This window comes from Medicago sativa, chromosome 3 (assembly GCF_051527215.1).
Source record: "Medicago sativa cultivar Bolivia chromosome 3, Bolivia_mono, whole genome shotgun sequence".
NCBI lineage: Eukaryota > Viridiplantae > Streptophyta > Magnoliopsida > Fabales > Fabaceae > Medicago > Medicago sativa.
In genome coordinates, this window is record NC_140751.1 from 22,274,116 (window position 1) to 22,292,152 (window position 18,037).

The 18,037-nt window shown below is 32.2% G+C and overlaps 1 long non-coding RNA gene across 1 annotated transcript; it reads left to right on the top strand.

Moving 5' to 3' along the window:
* The first annotated feature begins 434 nt into the window (after positions 1–434).
* Positions 435–3,758, top strand: LOC146936402 (uncharacterized). Its single transcript, XR_015030590.1, has 4 exons — positions 435–793; positions 1,243–1,282; positions 2,175–2,339; positions 3,087–3,758. It is a non-coding gene; the product is annotated as an uncharacterized LOC146936402 (long non-coding RNA).
* Positions 3,759–18,037: the final 14,279 nt, after the last annotated feature.

Consider the following 18,037-nt stretch of genomic DNA (forward strand, 5'->3'; position numbering starts at 1 on the left):
TCGGAGCATCACCTCAGTCTCCGAGCAAAACTGCCGTAGACGGAGTCATTCGAGTGTAGTCTCAGAGCAAAACCGTCATCGAACACACACTACTTCGATTTCAACATCGATTTCTCGAAAACAAATATTCAGTGTTTCTATTTATTGGGTTAGTTTTCATCTTTGTTTCCATTTATGCATGTTTTTTATTTAATCTATTTTCCAACCTTGTTTTGTTTCAGAATGAGTGAATGACGATGGTACAGTTGAATTGGGGATTAATGTTCTGTTTTTAGGGTTTCCGATTGAGGAGTATTGTTTAAATCATTTGAATTGGGGAATTTTAGGTTGTGTCCTGGAATTTTCAGTTTCAATACACATTTTTTTTATAGGAGATTTTTAATTCAATGTTTTGTGATTGCTCGAATCTTCAGTTGAATGAATCATCTCTGTTTTATGCAATTTTATGATAATTTAGTTATTTAGGGAAAGGCATTATTCTTGTTAATGATTTATTTACATGATTCATTTTTATTGTTGTTGTTGTTGGTATATCAAAGTTGGAGATAAAATTGAAACTCTTGTTTCTTTCACTGCTACAAGAGAGGAGTTGACCCTGTTTTTTTGGATTACCCTTTAGTTTTCATCAATCGATGGAATGTTTTCACTTTATAGGATTGAATATTTAATCTGACTTTATTTTTTGGCATTTGGAATCTCACTTGTGTGGGGGAAGGCCAGGTCAAAACTCTATGCTTCTAACACTGGAATTGATAATAGAAATAATCAGCTTATATTCAGCTTGTTGTCTCAGGTAACTTTTTGCTCTATATTGCTATAATAATATTTTGGCCCATTTGAATAGTTAGCTTAAAACGTTTATCAAATAAGTGTTTATATATAAGCAATTTTTATGCCAAAGGTTAAAATAAAATCAAATTGTTTAATTAGTAATGGCATGTTTGGTTTTGAGTTCAAGTTAACTTTCTTGCGTTCCAATGCTACTATTGCCATGGTTTTGTGAAGCTAGAAATGCAAGCTTCTCTTTAAACGCATGGCTGCGTCAAATTCAACTCTATAACAAACACACGCTAAGTACTACCACAACAAAACTGTAGTCATTGATCGCTAGTAATAATTTAACGAGTTTTCTTTGCTATTTCAAAGTCTGTGGTATGATGTTATTTACCATGCTCTTAAAGTTGGTCAATGTTTATTCAAAAGAACGTTAGTATTAACAAGGGTGTGTGCTTCCTGATGTAGGGGTATGTGCTCCACTTGAAGACTCCATGGTTCCTAACAGGTAGCTTATTCTCTTCCTGGGTACTTTTGATTTGTGTTATTGATAGTGGCATTACTTCAACTATAATGGTTTTCAACAAATATTCATGTTTCTTCTTGTTAATTAATTATGCTTGGTTGTATTGAAATTTATAACTTTTTCTAGTGTTTGAGTTTTAAATGTCTTTGTAGAACTCATATATTTTTCTACTCAATATTTATATTTTTTGTTTTAGCTTCAATTTTGTTTATATTTTAAATTTGAGTACTATAGCTTCTCGGTTTGAAAAACTTTTATCAATAGTACTTTATCACAGTATCATAAGACTTTCATATTGTATTATATCTAAACATATAAGAAAGAGTTCATTGCAGATCATTGGCATGGATGAACTGTCCTTGTAATGATGATTCACTACTACAATTTTGACATATAATAGCACTACTTTAATAATTACTATGATTGCTTTTAAAAAAAATATGTCTTCGACAAACAATATATCTTTTTGTTATTAAAAAAAAATATGATGTTGTGTCTTGTTGCTTCAACTATATTTTGATTATTATAATATGTCTAAATATGACAGTCACTTGAGAAACATAGTGTTGGAACATGAAATTCTAACTAGTAGAGACTAGATAGTGTGTTCTAATTTTTGTAGTGTTCTGTAAGAGATATTACAATGCCATCTTTTGTAATCTTGGTATAAGTATCTTATGTTGCAATTTAAAAATTCTCTGATGCATGTGATAAAGAAAACCATACTGTTTGTTTTAAGGAATCATTTTAGGGAAGCATGCTCATTATTCTCCCATCTGTTTTTTATTACTTATATTAGGTGTTAATTTTACTAAATTAGTTGCTGAAAAATCAAAAAGGAAGGCCTCTAATGCATTGTTCTCCCACATAGCAGGTTTTGGTGTGGCATAGGACGTCTCGGTTTAGTGAGTTTTGTTGCAGGGTGATTGGAGCTAGTAGCGTGGTTTTTAGTTCATTGGTTGGTTCTATTTTTTGATGCTATGAATTGCATGTTTCTGCTATAAGTATCTTGAGAGATTATTGGTAGTGTTAAGGGCTGGTATGACTATTTGACATCAAAGTTTAGTTTTGTTTCAGGGAGTAGTGATATTTCTTGGTGTTGACATGAAAGTGGTGTGTATGTGCTATATTTTAGAGACAACTAGGAATCTGTTTTTTGTTCTTTTTTTATTATGTGTTGTTCCTATGTTATCTAAATTCAATTCAAGTATTTCATTGATGTTGCTACTTCTACTCTTTATCAATATGGTGTCTTTATCTAGTTTTTTTTTTTTTTTTTGTGATTTTTCCATCAGACTAACTTATCAATGTTTAACAATGCATTCATACGCTCTGTAATTCATATATTGATTAGCTTAAATGAAAATTATGTTTGGCTTTGAAGATATTTTCTTGGTAATGCAGTAAATGGTGATTGGATTTGAGTGGCTTATTGTGTTTTCTTTTGCATCTTTTTGAATATGAATTTGTTCCAATTTTCATGGTAAAATCTTAATATAACTTTGAGGAGCTTAAATGCTATATTTGTGAGCTTTGTTTTTATTTCCGATAAGTGCAATGCTTGAATTATTTCTAATAAGTTTATTAACACTGAAATGTGGCACTGGATACTGGTTTTCAGGAATGCATTTCATTTGTGTGCTATTAGTGTGCTTTCATGTTTGTTACCATTGATTGATACTCAAGCTTATATATTTTTCCATTTGCATTCTTCTTTTGTCCCAGATTTGAGTGTATGTTACTTGTGGTTATAGGGGAATAATGTGTATTGTTTCATCATTTGCAGAGCATCAAATTGGTCACAAAAAAGATCCCCTTGAATTGGTTCATTGGTTGATGTTTGACTTATCCCACCCTACCGCTCAATCGCGCTATTGGTGAATGTATTTTTAAAGGTATACATTCTTAATTCTCTTTCGAACCGAATCATAATTCGTTTTCGTATTGGTACGTGATAATTCACACATGAATTTCACTGAAAAGTGAGTACCAGAGAACCATACAATCATTAACAAACAATATAAAAATTTAGACTAATTTATCTGGCCCAACAATTTAATGTACTGCAGTACACTTGGTAGTGGATAGGTGTGTTAGAGGCAGAATGTGTTGTCTTTATTTATAGAATTACTTACCTAACAATGTTAGATAACCTTCCGATGTGGGACTTACGATTTTTCTATGTTAGATAAAACACATGTGCTAGCTGCCTATATTACTATAAAACATCACCTATCCAAATTCTTTGAAATTTAAGAACCGCGTACCCAAACCCGTACCATGTACCCAAACGAATTGCAAACTGTGTGACTATGGATAGGATCACCTCTAGGCCTAATGGCCTTATGTCTCTTTGATTTTCTATACTTGTTCCTTGTTCCTTCATGGCCAACTATATTAGTGAGTTTCTTTTTTCTTTTTCATCATTTTCGTTTTTAATGTAATTTGAAATAGTTATGCCTGGATGTTAAAAATTAAGTTAGATTTGACACGATTAGGCTGTTGGAATTTTTGTATTGGAACTGGATAGTTTGATAGGTTAATAGACAAACAATGAATTACATAATGTCTGGATGTATTGTATTGTATTGTATTGTATTGTTTGTCTACTGAGATTCTTTTGATTTTAAGTGGATTCTATATGCACTTTAGAATCCTTTGAGTTATTTTAAATTGTTGGCTATGCTGGAAATTGAATGATACTTGATTAATTTTTCATTCCATACGACATAGGAGAATATGCTCGAGGTAGATCTATTGAGTAATTTGGATCGCTTGTCACGAGTCCTCTCAATGTTTGGGGTTTTTTTTTTTTTTGTGGCTGTGGCTGCTTTTATTTCATATATATGTATTGTGCACGAACTTTCATTTTTATGCAAGTGTACATTAGATGTCATTTAGGATTGATTAATATTTATGACATTTGTAATTAACTTTCTGATCAACAAATTACTAGTGTTTATTTATATCAATGGATTAATGGATTACTAGTGTTTCTAATCATTATCTTGTTGTATTGTCTGATCTGCATTTTATTATAATGCTTTTGGCTGTAGATTTCATTTAAAAAAATAAAATAAAAATAGGGACTTTTATTAGCGCTTTATGTAAAACGCTAAGAAACATCAGTTAAAAATAGCACAAAAATAAAGCTATATTAGCGCTTTTCTGAAAGCGCTAAGAAACATCAGTTAAAAATAGCACCTAAAATGAGGCTTTATTAGCGCTTTTCAGAAAGCGCTATTGATACGTTGTATTAATAGCGCTTAGAAAGCGCTATTATAGGATTCTGACCTTTAATAGCGGGGGCTTTCTTAGCGCTTCACAAGCGCTATTAAACGCTAAAATGAATGCTATTAAAGGGGGTATTTTGTAAGAGAGTTTAGTTGAAAAGTTGGGTTTTTAAATGGTTTAAAAACAATAATAATAAAAGCGCCTTGAGATTATTGGTTCATCATAATAACAAACCCTTCACAAATCAAACCCTAAACCTAGAACTTTATGTTGGACCTATTTTCTAAAGACAAGTTTCTCTTTAACCTATCACATATCCGGTCTCAGTGAGTGTGTTTCTCTAACAACCACGCCTATTTTCATGGTTGATTGCTATTGAAATCCTTGAAGCTTGAAACTTTCACTACAAAAAAACGCGCTAGATTGCGGGGGTTTTAAAGCTATTTTGTGGCGGTTTTTAACCTCCGCTAAATGTTTTGCGGGATTTTTCAAAACCCCCGCTTATACTAATCCCACAAATTATTTGCGGGGGTTTTTTGTGACCGCTGGTATTCAGATCCAAAACCTCCGCAATAAGAGTGTTTAATTTGCGGGAGTTTTTAACCTCCATAGATACATGGATATATTTTTTTTTTAAATTCCTTTTTTGTTTGTTTTGTGGGAGTTTTTAACCTCCTTTAATACAAAAATAATATAATTGATTTTTGTTACATAATTTTTTTCTTTATTTAATCCATTCTTGTTTTTAATAGCAATTTATTGGTATTGTAAAATTTAAATTTATCAATACACTCAATTCCAAAATAAATATTTAAACTTAATAACGTGTCCAAAATATCCATATATAATATCATATATAATCTAATTTAAATGTGACAATACATAACACAAATTCATAATAATAGCATAAAATATGTCTTCCCCTAAAAGAGATATCATAACAAAACATATAGTCTATATCTCTTTTCAACCTTCTATTCCAAATGAAAACTCAGATATTCTACAATCAACCAAGTGTTGTTTGATATTTGATATAAAACCTTTATATTTAATCTAAAAAACATCAGATGTTTCTTCCACCACATGATCCTCTTCCGTTCAAAGGCGAATTAGGCTCACTTGCATATACAATCCAATAAGTCACCTGATGTATTATTTCGTCAAAGAAAGGAACAAAGATATATGGGATCATAAAAGAACTTACATTTGATGAACCAAAGAAGTTAGCCACTTCACCAGGAATCCTATATATGTTTTGACATTTTTTTTTTCGTATGCTCAAAATAATATTAGATATAGGCAGAAGCTGAGACTCAATTTCCATCCCAGAAGAGTTCTAGACAAAAAACCTTTGCAGTGGAAACCTGTGGCAAGTATGTTCTGAAGTCAGTCATGTAAAAGTATAAATCAATGTCTAAAGACTTCAAAACTTAACCAAATAAATGTGTTTGAATACCATAACTAATGTGTATGTGTTTTGTCTCCATTAGCGCACTCATTGGAGGAAGGGTCCATTAGTGCATCCATTTATGAGATAAGAAGGAAGAACAAAGCATATAAGTTAACATGGTCAGTAAGTTCCAATAATATCTATCAAATTATATAACTTATTATTGATAAAAAAAAATAAGAAATCATATAGGATGAAAAAGGTCAATGTAGTAAAATCAAGTCATTAATGGATTTCTTGCAAAAACAAAAACAAAAAAGGAGATAAATGAATTCTATGACTAGAGTGCACCTGTTGGAAGCCTGTTACTGTGTTTATCACATGCGAACTTGATCTTTGGTTTACCAATAAAGCAAGTGGAGATGCAACCAAGCCTTCTACCTGCAAATTAAGAAATCGTGGATCAATTCAGTTTACAATTATGAAATCATTAGCTAAAAATGAAATTATTAACGTGCACCTCATCATAGCCTATTGAAATCTGATTTTCATAATCAGCAGTAACATTATTTGGTCCTGATTCATTCCTCCCTTTAAAAAATTCCAATTGCCTTGCTGCCTAAATATCAAGAAGAAAGGAATGAATAATGCACATCCAAGTAAGAATGATATATGAGAGCTCAGAAACATTATATCTGATAGCAACCACTCTTTATTCTCATGTAACCCTATAAAGCTTGGCCTACTTGTAAAATAACCAGTCCAATATGCATTTGGATGAGCAACATACTTGACAAATTGTGTCTTAAAATTCAAATTTGAGCTCTCTAAATTATGTGTGGCAGCTTTGAAGTGAAGGGGAAGGGACAGGAATAGGAAGTGAGAGATGCGACGAGTCACTTCGTCATTGTAAAAATAACTAACTCCCCTGGTATATGGTATTGATACAATGCATTGACTGGACCATCCTGAGAGAATACCAGTATGGCATGAACAGCGAGTACGAATTTCAACTCAAAACGTTAAAGATGCGAAACAAGTTCTCTAGAAAAATATTTTAGACAACAAACTTCAAACCAGGGCTCCTAATTGACATAGTGAATAAACTTATCCATCTGCCTAAACCAAGAATTAAACTATTATTAGCAACAATAGTAGCATTATCTATAATATATAATATAATGCATTTTCTAGAAAAATAGAACCATTATCTAGAAATTTTCTAACACAATTGCAAAAATGCCAAACAGAGTTTAATTAGAACAATAGACATAATAATATTGGTTCAAACATAGCTTTCCAACATAGAAGCGAAAAATAATCCAACACAATAAAGGATGGTATATTGACATTCATTGCACTGTCATCAGATTCAATTACTTACATCTAGACTCCAAAAGTTATATTTCAACCATCAAAACATTCATGATTATTGGTGAACCCTAAGACAACAAAGTTCATTACAAAGAATTTCAAGAGTTGAAACTATGTATTATAGTTGTATGAAGTTTGTTTATGGCTGGTGATAGCTATTGGTGAACCATAAATTGTCTTAAATTGTAATATTGCAGAAAATATTGGTGAACCCTAAATATTGATTTTTCATCAAAATCAAAAGCATCAAACCCTATAACTATCAATTTCATTGAAACAATTCAAAGACAAAACAATTTCATCAAACCCTAATTCCCAAATAAAAAATTGATTTATGAAAAATAGAATAAAAATACCTCTATGAGGGAGACAGTGATGGAACGATGAGAGTGACGGAGGGAGAGAGTGAGAGTGATGGAGCGGTTTGCAACGGCTACAGTAACAGAGGGTTTGACAACGAAGAAAGTGACAGAGGGAGAGAGTGAGTGTTGGAACAGAAGTTCTGGAGAGTGACGGCGGCGAGTGAGACGGCCGTGAGAGTGAGAAAGAGAGGTTCCTGGAGCTGTGAGGGAGAGAGAGTGAGAATTTCTGGAGATGGAGAAACAGATAATGAGAGAAAGAGATTTTGATTTGTTTTCAATGAAGGGAATCAAAGGAGAGGGAAACGAAAATAAAAGTGCGCCACACGTGAAAGGGTAGCGGGATAGGTTAAAAATTAGAAAAATTGCCTTAATTTTGTGGGGGTTTTAAACCGCCCAAGATTGAAAAGCATTTGTTACAGCAAAAAGCGGGCGTGTCACTGTTTCAACTAATTTGCGGGGGTTTTTGAAAACCTCCGCAAAATAACCTCCGCAATCCAGCGCGATTTTTGTAGTGTTTATTGTCTCAAGGTTTGCTAGACTATTTTCATGTTTTACAATCCTTGTCTAAATTCACTTGTTCCAATATTAAAATTTCATCTTTCGATCCATCGCTTAATATTTGTGATGAATCAATAACAATTATTAAACTTCATCTTTGGATCCATCGATTAATATTTGTTATTGATTATAAGAACGGTGAAATAGATTAGAAAATAGATTTACATAAAATTAGGGTTTGAGACTTGGTTTGATTAGGATTATTGGAACCTTTTTGAAGGTTTCCAACTGACTAAGCCTTCGTTACTAGCACAGGGACCTTCTCCCAATCCCAAATTTTTCTTTTGCTTTGCAAGAAGTTCTAGTTTATCCAGTTGTTCATTGAGCCTAGTTTCAAATGGATTTCTAGTTAAAGCTGAAACCAAGCCCAATAAATTGGTGGTAAGTGGTTCAGATTCAGCTTTCAGCTTATTTAGCATTGCATCAGTAGAAATCTCATCTAATAGTTGGTCTGCTTCATAAACAACATGTTTAAGTTCATCAAGCCACTTCTTCACATATTTGTTTTGGTACTGCTTTATCTCTGCTTCGTCTAGTACTTGGTTGATAGAATCAAGCGCATTATTAAGTTCTTTCGCAAGGGCATCAACATTGTTACTACTGAAGTAGTCTCTGATATCAACCGAAGCCAACTTCTCAATAATCAATTGAAAGGAAGACTGAAGAAATGCCCCAGCTACCAACTCTGCCATGATATAATGAGTCTTAAAACCCTCTGCAAATGGAAATGTGTTCTTTCTGTCAAGTAAAAATAAATGAAACAATATTTATAGAAATGATTGATGAGTTTAATGAAGAGAAAATCTATTTTTGAAAATTCAATGTAATCAATGCACAATTCTTCGATCCAAGGATCCCTAATCCGATCTCACCGCCCGCTTGCAGGGGGGTCCCATTTAAAGCCAGAGCAAGTTCTGTATGGACTTGCCCATCAAAATTGGTACTAGAGATAATCGAACCAGAATTCCAGACCCAACTACCAGGCCAACCCCAAATGGGTGTTATCAATTCAGTTATTATTATTAGTGACACTAGCTAGTTAATATTTTACTACCTCATATAAAATTTAAATTTTGTCGTATTTGTAATATGGGCGAAATTTTTTTTAATTTTGTTTTAATAAGTATGTATGTTTAATCTTGTCAAAAAAGTATGTATGTTTAATATATAGCTACCCCAATCAACAGCAAAGGTAGCAAAGGTAACTACCCCAAATATTAAAAGTAATTTTTTTTTTTAAACCTAACATGTGATAGTAAATATATAAAAGATAATTTTTAGTTCCATTAATATACAAAAATACGAGTGAAATTAAGAAATAAAGTTAAACAAAATCTTAGAAGAAATTTAACTTAAATCTTGAGGTGACAGGTTATCATCATAGTGTAACAAATTATTAAGGTAAGAGAGTATTATGAGTTGTCTTTGATCTGGATGTTAAAAGGTACTCCTATATATTGAAACCAAAATGAGTTGTATTTGTTTAACATTCATCCTTAAAGAGTGTGGTCGTGAGTGAAGAGAAAGGAATCAAAATGTTAGAGAGAGAGAGAGTTACCTGAGATTGTTTCAACTAACTGAGTTTGGAATCACCAAAAAGAGAGAATAAATATAGAGAGTGAGTGAGTGAATGAATGATGAAGAGAGAAGCATCTAAATGAGCCACGTATTATTGTATCAAATATAGCACAAAAATCCAACATCTACTACCATTATGAATTATGATGTTTGTTTATTGTTAATCACCTACTACCAATTGCACTTTGTTCACATGGATCAAGACTATGGCATATAAGTTTGATAAAAAAAAAACAAAAGAAAAAAAACTACGTACTATACGTTAAATGCACACAATCCTATATTTGTTTATTGTTAACCATCAACCATTATGATGTTTTTTTATTTATTTATTGTTAATCATCTATCATTTGCTTGTAAGACTTTAGCACTTAAGTTAGGTAAATACCTCCAAAAAAAAATTGATAAATAATTACTTACTATACGTTAATTGAACACCATCAAAAAATTAACAAAGTTCTATATAAATGGATTTTCAAATAACACAACTCATTATTATATTATAAAAGAAAATCAGCATAGTCTTTATAAATGAATTGAAGAGTATGTTTTTAAAATTGTGACTTCATCTATGTAATGACTTCATTTATATAGTCTTATACACAACTATGAGACCAAACATCGGGTAACTTATATGTGGTGGCGAAATACACCTAGTGTTTTTGCACGCTTCAGTCAAAAACGATAATTTTTATATTCTCTATTCAATTTGATGAGAGTCATATTTATTTGTGTCAATGTTTATTGTTGATTTATTACTTAATAATAATTCATATCTAATTTTTCAATCATTGGAAAGATGGAGCAGTGAACAAGTTTGAATTAGAAGTTCCAAACCAATTTTTTATGTAGACTGTGATCCAAACTCCATGGATGCTCCCATCCAGCAAAATTCCCTTTAACAACAAAGTATCGTGTCATTCAATTCTTTTTTTTGGTGGTGTCTGGAATTAGAACCCCAGACAACTTGCCTGCGTCAATATGTTCTATGAAAATTTGTTGCGGACAACTTTAAAACATAGTTTTATATAGAAGACCTTTATATAAGGGAAATATGTTTCATTATAATGCTTGAATACAAACCATGAGCAAATTGGTAGGGATGGAATTCACACAATGTCAGCCTCTTCCCTTGCCTGCGTCAAGATCGTGATACTCTATCTTGAATCCAAATCAGCTTTGGATGAAAGAAACAAAGACCAAAATTTTCTTTAGTTGCGAATGTGAATGCCTTGCTACATTTTTATTGCAGCACAACATACACAAACAATGCTTTCTCTACCTAAACCATGCATGAAGCAGAAAGTAAGCAGATTTTAAATTAAATTACCCTTAAATATACGAATGGATGTAAAATCTCAAAACTTTTGTATCCTTATGTTTCATTTTTCTAATTTGCAATTTTCATCTACTCAGTAAGTGTAGCCTAAGAGTTCACAGAACGTACCATTGTAAGAACTATATTTTAAAGCAGCGAGCAGGTCTAGTATGTATTTTGCAGAGCTGTCTCAATGGTTATAATTATTATGCCATCCAGCTGCATTTTTCAAACTGATTTTAATTGTAAGAATTCAAACTGAAACACTATTTTTATTACTGAATAGAGACTGATTGTGTCAGTTTACATCAAATAACTCTAACCTCTCAAATTGCATAACTTCCCTATGTATATTTAATTTGTTTTACCACATCCTAAAGCACAACCCTGGCACAAATGATTGTGCCAGGGTTGTGAATTCACTCCACACATCAAATGATTCTGAAATCAGCACCTGATTTTATTGAAGTTCAAAGGTATAAATTTTGATAAAATTACAACAATTCTAACAAATTATTCAGTGTGCTGTTTGTTTCCAGCCTTTGATCTTGAATCCTGCTTTTTATGTAAATTGATTTGCTCATTCCCAAAGTAAATTCCCTTTTTACCCTTACGTGACTTAACATATGCTAGTTCAAACTGTAACGTGACTTAACTCACGTAACGTGACTTAAGTCACGCTAGTGATAATTAAAACAAAAAGTAGCGTGAGTTGAGTCACGCTATTTTTAACACTAGCGTGAGTTAACTCACACTGGTTTTGTGCACACCAAAACAGACAGCAGTAGCTACTGTCTAGTTCCCTGAACTCAAAAAAATATCATAGGGGTATATTAACAAACACAACTCTAACTAATTACATCATTAACAATCCAAATAAACAAAAAAAAAATATCATTGAGACATTTTACCGAACACGTATATAGTGTGCATTTTTCAAACAACTATGTAATCTAACAATTTCTAAACCCTAAACTACCACATTGTACCCTAAACAACATCAAAACAATTCCTAGGTTAATTTGTCACTAACAATCATCAAAACTAACATGCAAGAAAAATTTTAAAAAACCTAAAAATGTTCCATTTCTACACAAATTCGAAAATTTCAACCAAAATAATGCAAAGAAGTAAGATAATCATCACTTACTTGATATTGTGGACGAATTTGGCTTTGAATGGCGCAAGATTGATGAAATTCGACTTTAGGGGTGAAATATTCGTGTTTTAGGAAGTTTAGAAATGAGGAACTGTTGCTGTGTTTTGCTCTTAACTGACTTAACCTGCGCTGCGTGACTTAAGTCACGTTCAAATTATAACTGGCGTGAGTTAACTCACGTAGCGTGAGTTAACTTGCGTAGGGGTATATTCGTCATTTACTTTGGAAATAAGAAAATCCATTTGGGTAAAGAGCAGGATTCTTTGATCTTGATCCAGTGGCTAATATCAGATTTGCATAAGTCCACTAGATCTGGCTAGGCCCAATTTATTTTTCAGCATTTCTCTACAATTTTACTTCTGTACACTCTAATTTAATTCTGTACCCCCCTTTTTTCTATTATTTTTTTTACTCTTCCTTTTAAAAAACCCTTTTAATTTTTTTATTAGTTATTTTTTCTGTTTTTCTAGTTCTCTATTTTATTCTTGCATTTTATTTTATTTAATTTCCTTTAATTTTTTTCTATTTGCATTAGTGTAGTTATCTTCTTTTTCTTCTCGTCTACATTTAGTTTATTTTTTGTTGCTCTTTATTTTATTATTTAGTCTCATTTTACGCTTATTAGAATATTCATTTCATGCATTTTATTGCTTTTCATTTTTATTATCTCATGCATTTGTAGTTTAATTTGTTATCTTTAAATTTTGTCATTTTGATTTATGGAAGTATTAGAATGTATTTAGGGAATAATGTAATTTAATTTATGCATTTTATTTTTCTTGTCATTTATATTTTCTTGAGGCTTTAGAATGTATCTAGGAATAATGTAAAAATATAAATGAGAATATGCACCGACACTATCACATTTTTATTTATTCCGCTTTACGTCATAATCTTAACCATAGACCAAAATCAATTAGAGACAAAATTAGGTTAAATATTGGACATTTTATGGGCTTTAAAATCAAACCTCTAGTAATTTTAGTTTAAATCCGAGGGATTGGGACTTATTTGGATCCAACATCAGATTAAGATCCTTCGCGCTTTTTTAACTTCTCACGCTTTATTTTATCCCATTACGCCCAATTTCGTTGTAGACTATAATTAGCTTGTTTTTAACTTAGAATAATCAAATTTCCAAAAAGATCAAATATGCAAAACTTCAAAAAATACTTTCTTAACAAACCTTGGATTTTAACCCAAGTGATTTCTATTTTCTATTCTTTTTCTTAATCAAATTTTAATCAATCATAAACCATATTTAGACTTGGTTCTTTCTTTAATTAAAATTAATCAACTTCACATTTTTATTCTTTTATGCCTTTACGACTTCTCATCCCCTCTAAAAACTCTTTTTCAAATTTTAAAATTAAAATAACCCACCAATCGAAATTTTTGAGGTGAACTACATGATTTTGATCCCATTCTTTGGGTATGTATGCAAAAGACTTTGTCTTTCAAAATCAATAAAAACAACAAAATATTTCCCCTTTCTTTATTTTCACACTTAGATTTTTTAGGCCTTTTTACAAGTAAGTAATAATTTAGCACAAGATAATTAAAAACAAGAGGTTCCTACGGAATACCGTAGACGTTTAGGGTGCGTCAAACCTTCCATTCGCGTAACCAACCCCCGAACTTTGATCTCTTAAAAAAGGTTTCTGCAAAATATCCTCTTTTCCTTGGAAACAATAAAGATCGGTGATGATTCCTAAATTTGCGATTCGAAACTAATTAATAGTTTGATATCCAAAAATCGCCGCGACAATATGGTTTCGAAAAAATTAAAGATACAGAGAAAAGAAAGAGAAGACGAGCAAGTGCATGAAAGTTTTTTTTTTTTTAGCATGAAAGATTTTTATTTTGGGATATATATATATATATATATATATATATATATATATATATATATATATATATATTAAAAAGTCATTCAAGCACAAGGTATTAGTCTTTGTCTTTTTTTTTTTTGGATTAAATAGTTAAATCGTTGCCTTAAATACGTTTGTTTTTTGTTTTCGTTTCTGTACTTTTTTTATTGTAAAACAAACTCTGTAAATCTAAACGTTTTTCTTTTGATTTTCATTTGTTAATTATCAACATTTTTGTTATTGTCGATTTATGCAGTGCGCGAATTCATAGATTCACTTTTATTTCGAGTCCAGGTATGCTCCATTTACCGTATGCTTCATTTACTCCATTTAGGGTATTGGATGAATGACATGTGGTTAAAAAGGATTCAATGGTACAGATTTAAATTAAACAAAAACATGTAATTTTGTAATTAAAAAAATTAAAACTCGTGTGCTTCCTCTTTCTCTTCTTCTGTCGTTAGTCGTAACCCAGTAATCACCTCATGGCTTCATCTTTCTCAATCGTATCTCTCACCGTCATGCCTCCTCACTGCCGCTCTTGAAACAATTGAAACGATGATGATAAACCACGGTTTGAAACAACGGCGATTGTCTGGTTTGAAAAGATGGCGGCAAGACAACTGATAGCAGAAGAGGGGAGATGAGAAGAGTGGAGGGTAGTGATCCTGTTATTGAGAGATGAATGAACGACTGCGATTGTGGTAAACGGCGGCGCAATCGACGGTGATGACAGGGGAGAGGAAAAGTTTCGGACGGAAGGCGAAAAAAGAGCAACAATAACAAACATACGAGGGAGGAAGAAGAAGCGCATGAGTTTAGTTTTTTTTTTATTAGAAAATTCAATGTTTCGTTTATTTTATATCTGAACCATTGAATCCTTTTTTTGCCACATGTCATTGATCAGATACCCTAAATGGAGTAAATGGAGCATATGGTAAATGGAGCATATATACCTGGACTATTTTATTTCCTATGAACCCTTATCTCCTACCCACATTTCTGGACCAAAAGGAAAATATTTAGAACTTACTGGGTTTGTTTTGCAACAAAAGAAGATACAGAGAAGAAAACCAAAAACACGTGAACTTACATGGACGATTTAACCATTTAAGTTTGTTTTTTTACAACTAATCATTGTTTCTTGGGTTTTGCTAACCAATGCCCTTAGGGCAAAATGGTTAAGGAATCAAAAAAGGAAATAATTGTGAAATTTCATGTAGAAAAAGTTGTTTTTTACTATTTCAATAAGTTGAATGCACAACTTCAATTCCAAGATAAAGTTACTACTTTAAGTTTCTTATCAAGTGCCCTTAGGGCACTTGTTCGCATTACCCTTAATATTACTATTGGGATCTAATGGCTAGAGAATGTCTATCCACATAAAATATCGTTGGACCGGTCATAATTTTTTTTATTTTGTTATACACATCAATACATACCTCAGTGGACTTTTATAAAAAAAATTAAGAAATATGTTCGACCCTTATAAATTTATTATTAACTTTACAGTCTTAATTGTAGGAGCTCCAACACTTAATAACATAGCATTCATCATTTCTTTCAAAGTCCTATTTTTTCTTTCAGCTATATCATTAGATTCAGGTGAATAAGGAGGTGTCACTTCATGAACTATTCCATTTTGCTCACAAAATTCACTAATTGAGTTAGAATCATACTCTCCACCTCTATCTGTTCTAAGCCTTTTGATCTTAACATTTAACTTATTCTCTACTTCGGCTTTATAAATCTTAAACTTTTCTTCCGCTTCATCCTTAGATCTTAATAAGTACACATAGGAGTATCTCGAAAGATCATCTATAAAGGTTATATAAAACTTCTTACCTCCCCTAGTCATGGTAGATTTCAAATCACCTAGATCAGAATGAATTAAACCTAAAAGTTTGGTTTCACGAAACTCTATAGGTTTACAAGAATTCTTTGTACTTTTAGCTTCTACACATATTGGATACTTATCGTTATCACCAATCGATAAATTATGTAAAATTCCTAACTCTTTCATTTTCTTTATGTAAGAAAACTTAACATGTCCTAATCTACCATGCCATAAATCAACAGAATCAACAAGATAAGCAGAAGATGGAACACTTTCATTCATAACTTTAGAAACATCTAAAATAAATAAACCATTACTATAAAAACCTTTGCCTACAAAGCCCCCACATTTTGAAAGTAAAACTTTGTCTGAATCAAAAATAGTTTTTATACCCGCTTTTCTCAATATAGACACAGATACTAAATTATAATTCATATCAGGAACATGGAAAACATTACTTAATGAGAGGATTTTTCCTGATGTGAGTTTCAAATTCACCTTTCCTTTACCAAAAACAGTGGCTATTTTTGAATCACTTAAAATTACATTTTCCTCTCCTTCCCCTATATATTTATAGGAGGTGAACATATTTTTATTTGCGCATATATGTGCGGTGACCCCAGGATCTACCACCCATGATTTTTCCTTTGTAAGAATTATAGTTTCAGAAACAACATTCACAAATATATCATCCATCAAAGCTAAATTAAATTTAGGATTGACAGGTTGGTTGTTTCCATTACTGCATCTATAGTGAGCAATACAAGGTCCATACTTTTGTTTAAAAATTCCATTGTAGGGGCGTTGCAACAATTTGGTTTCCATATATAACAAACAGTAGTGCAAATTATATGTTAGTAAATGAGAGGCAACAAAGATGTACAACTTGTCTACCGTAATAATATTTTACGAAAAGAATTGTGACAATTATATGAATAAAATTAGTATAGTATATTTATTGATTAAAATTGATCCTATGTCACCGAACGCTCTTAAGATTGTAGGAAAATTGACATAGAATTAATTAATAAATAGCAATAATAATCAAGAAATATGACAGCAAATTATACATATAATTCTCAGTAAAATAAAGAAGAAAGGAAGAACTTATGAGTTGTTGGCTGAGGCGTGCAAACTGATAGGCCAAACCGCAAGTGCACGGTCTATCGAAGTAATAGTAGTAAAATAGAGTATCGTTCCGCTAGGGAGTTGTTCAATTTAACTAACTTTAAAAGAATGATTAGAGGAGAAGAAAAGTTATAAAAGAGGTGGTTTCAGTTGGTTGAAAATAAATAACAATAAGATAAAAGAGCCTTGGGATCATTGGTTCATCGTAACGACGAATCCTTCACAAACAAGCCTTAAACTTATAATTCTACGTTAGTCTTAATTTCTAAAGACAAGTTTCTCTTTAGCGTATCAAAGCTTCTCTCGAAGTCAGTGAGTGTATTCCTCCAACAACCACACCTATTATCATGGGTGATTGTGTAACAGCCCAGGTGGGTCCCACACCTATTAGTGGGGCCGTCCCACTACCCCGGCACTGTCACTCACAAGCTTAATCACTACCCCCCTCCTCTAGTAGTGTTTTTGCCTCCCGTGGGAATCGAACCTAGTACCTGGGGATAAGTACTACTTCAATGCATTCCCACTACCAATTGAGCTACTAGCTCAATTGGTAGTGGGAATGCATTGAAGTAGTACTTATCCCCAGGTACTAGGTTCGATTCCCACGGGAGGCAAAAACACTACTAGAGGAGGGGGGTAGTGATTAAGCTTGTGAGTGACAGTGCCGGGGTAGTGGGACGGCCCCACTAATAGGTGCGGGACCCACCTGGGCTGTTACAGATTGCCTTTGGAACCCTTGAAGATCGAAACTTTATATGCCTCAAGGTTTGCTAGACTATTCTCATATTTCGCAAACCTTGTCTATAAATTCACTTGTTCGAATATCAAAGCTCCGTGTTCGCTTTATGAATTGATATTTGAGATAATGAATTAACAATTATCAAACCCTCCGCGTTCGCTTCCACGATTTGATAATGGTTAATTCATG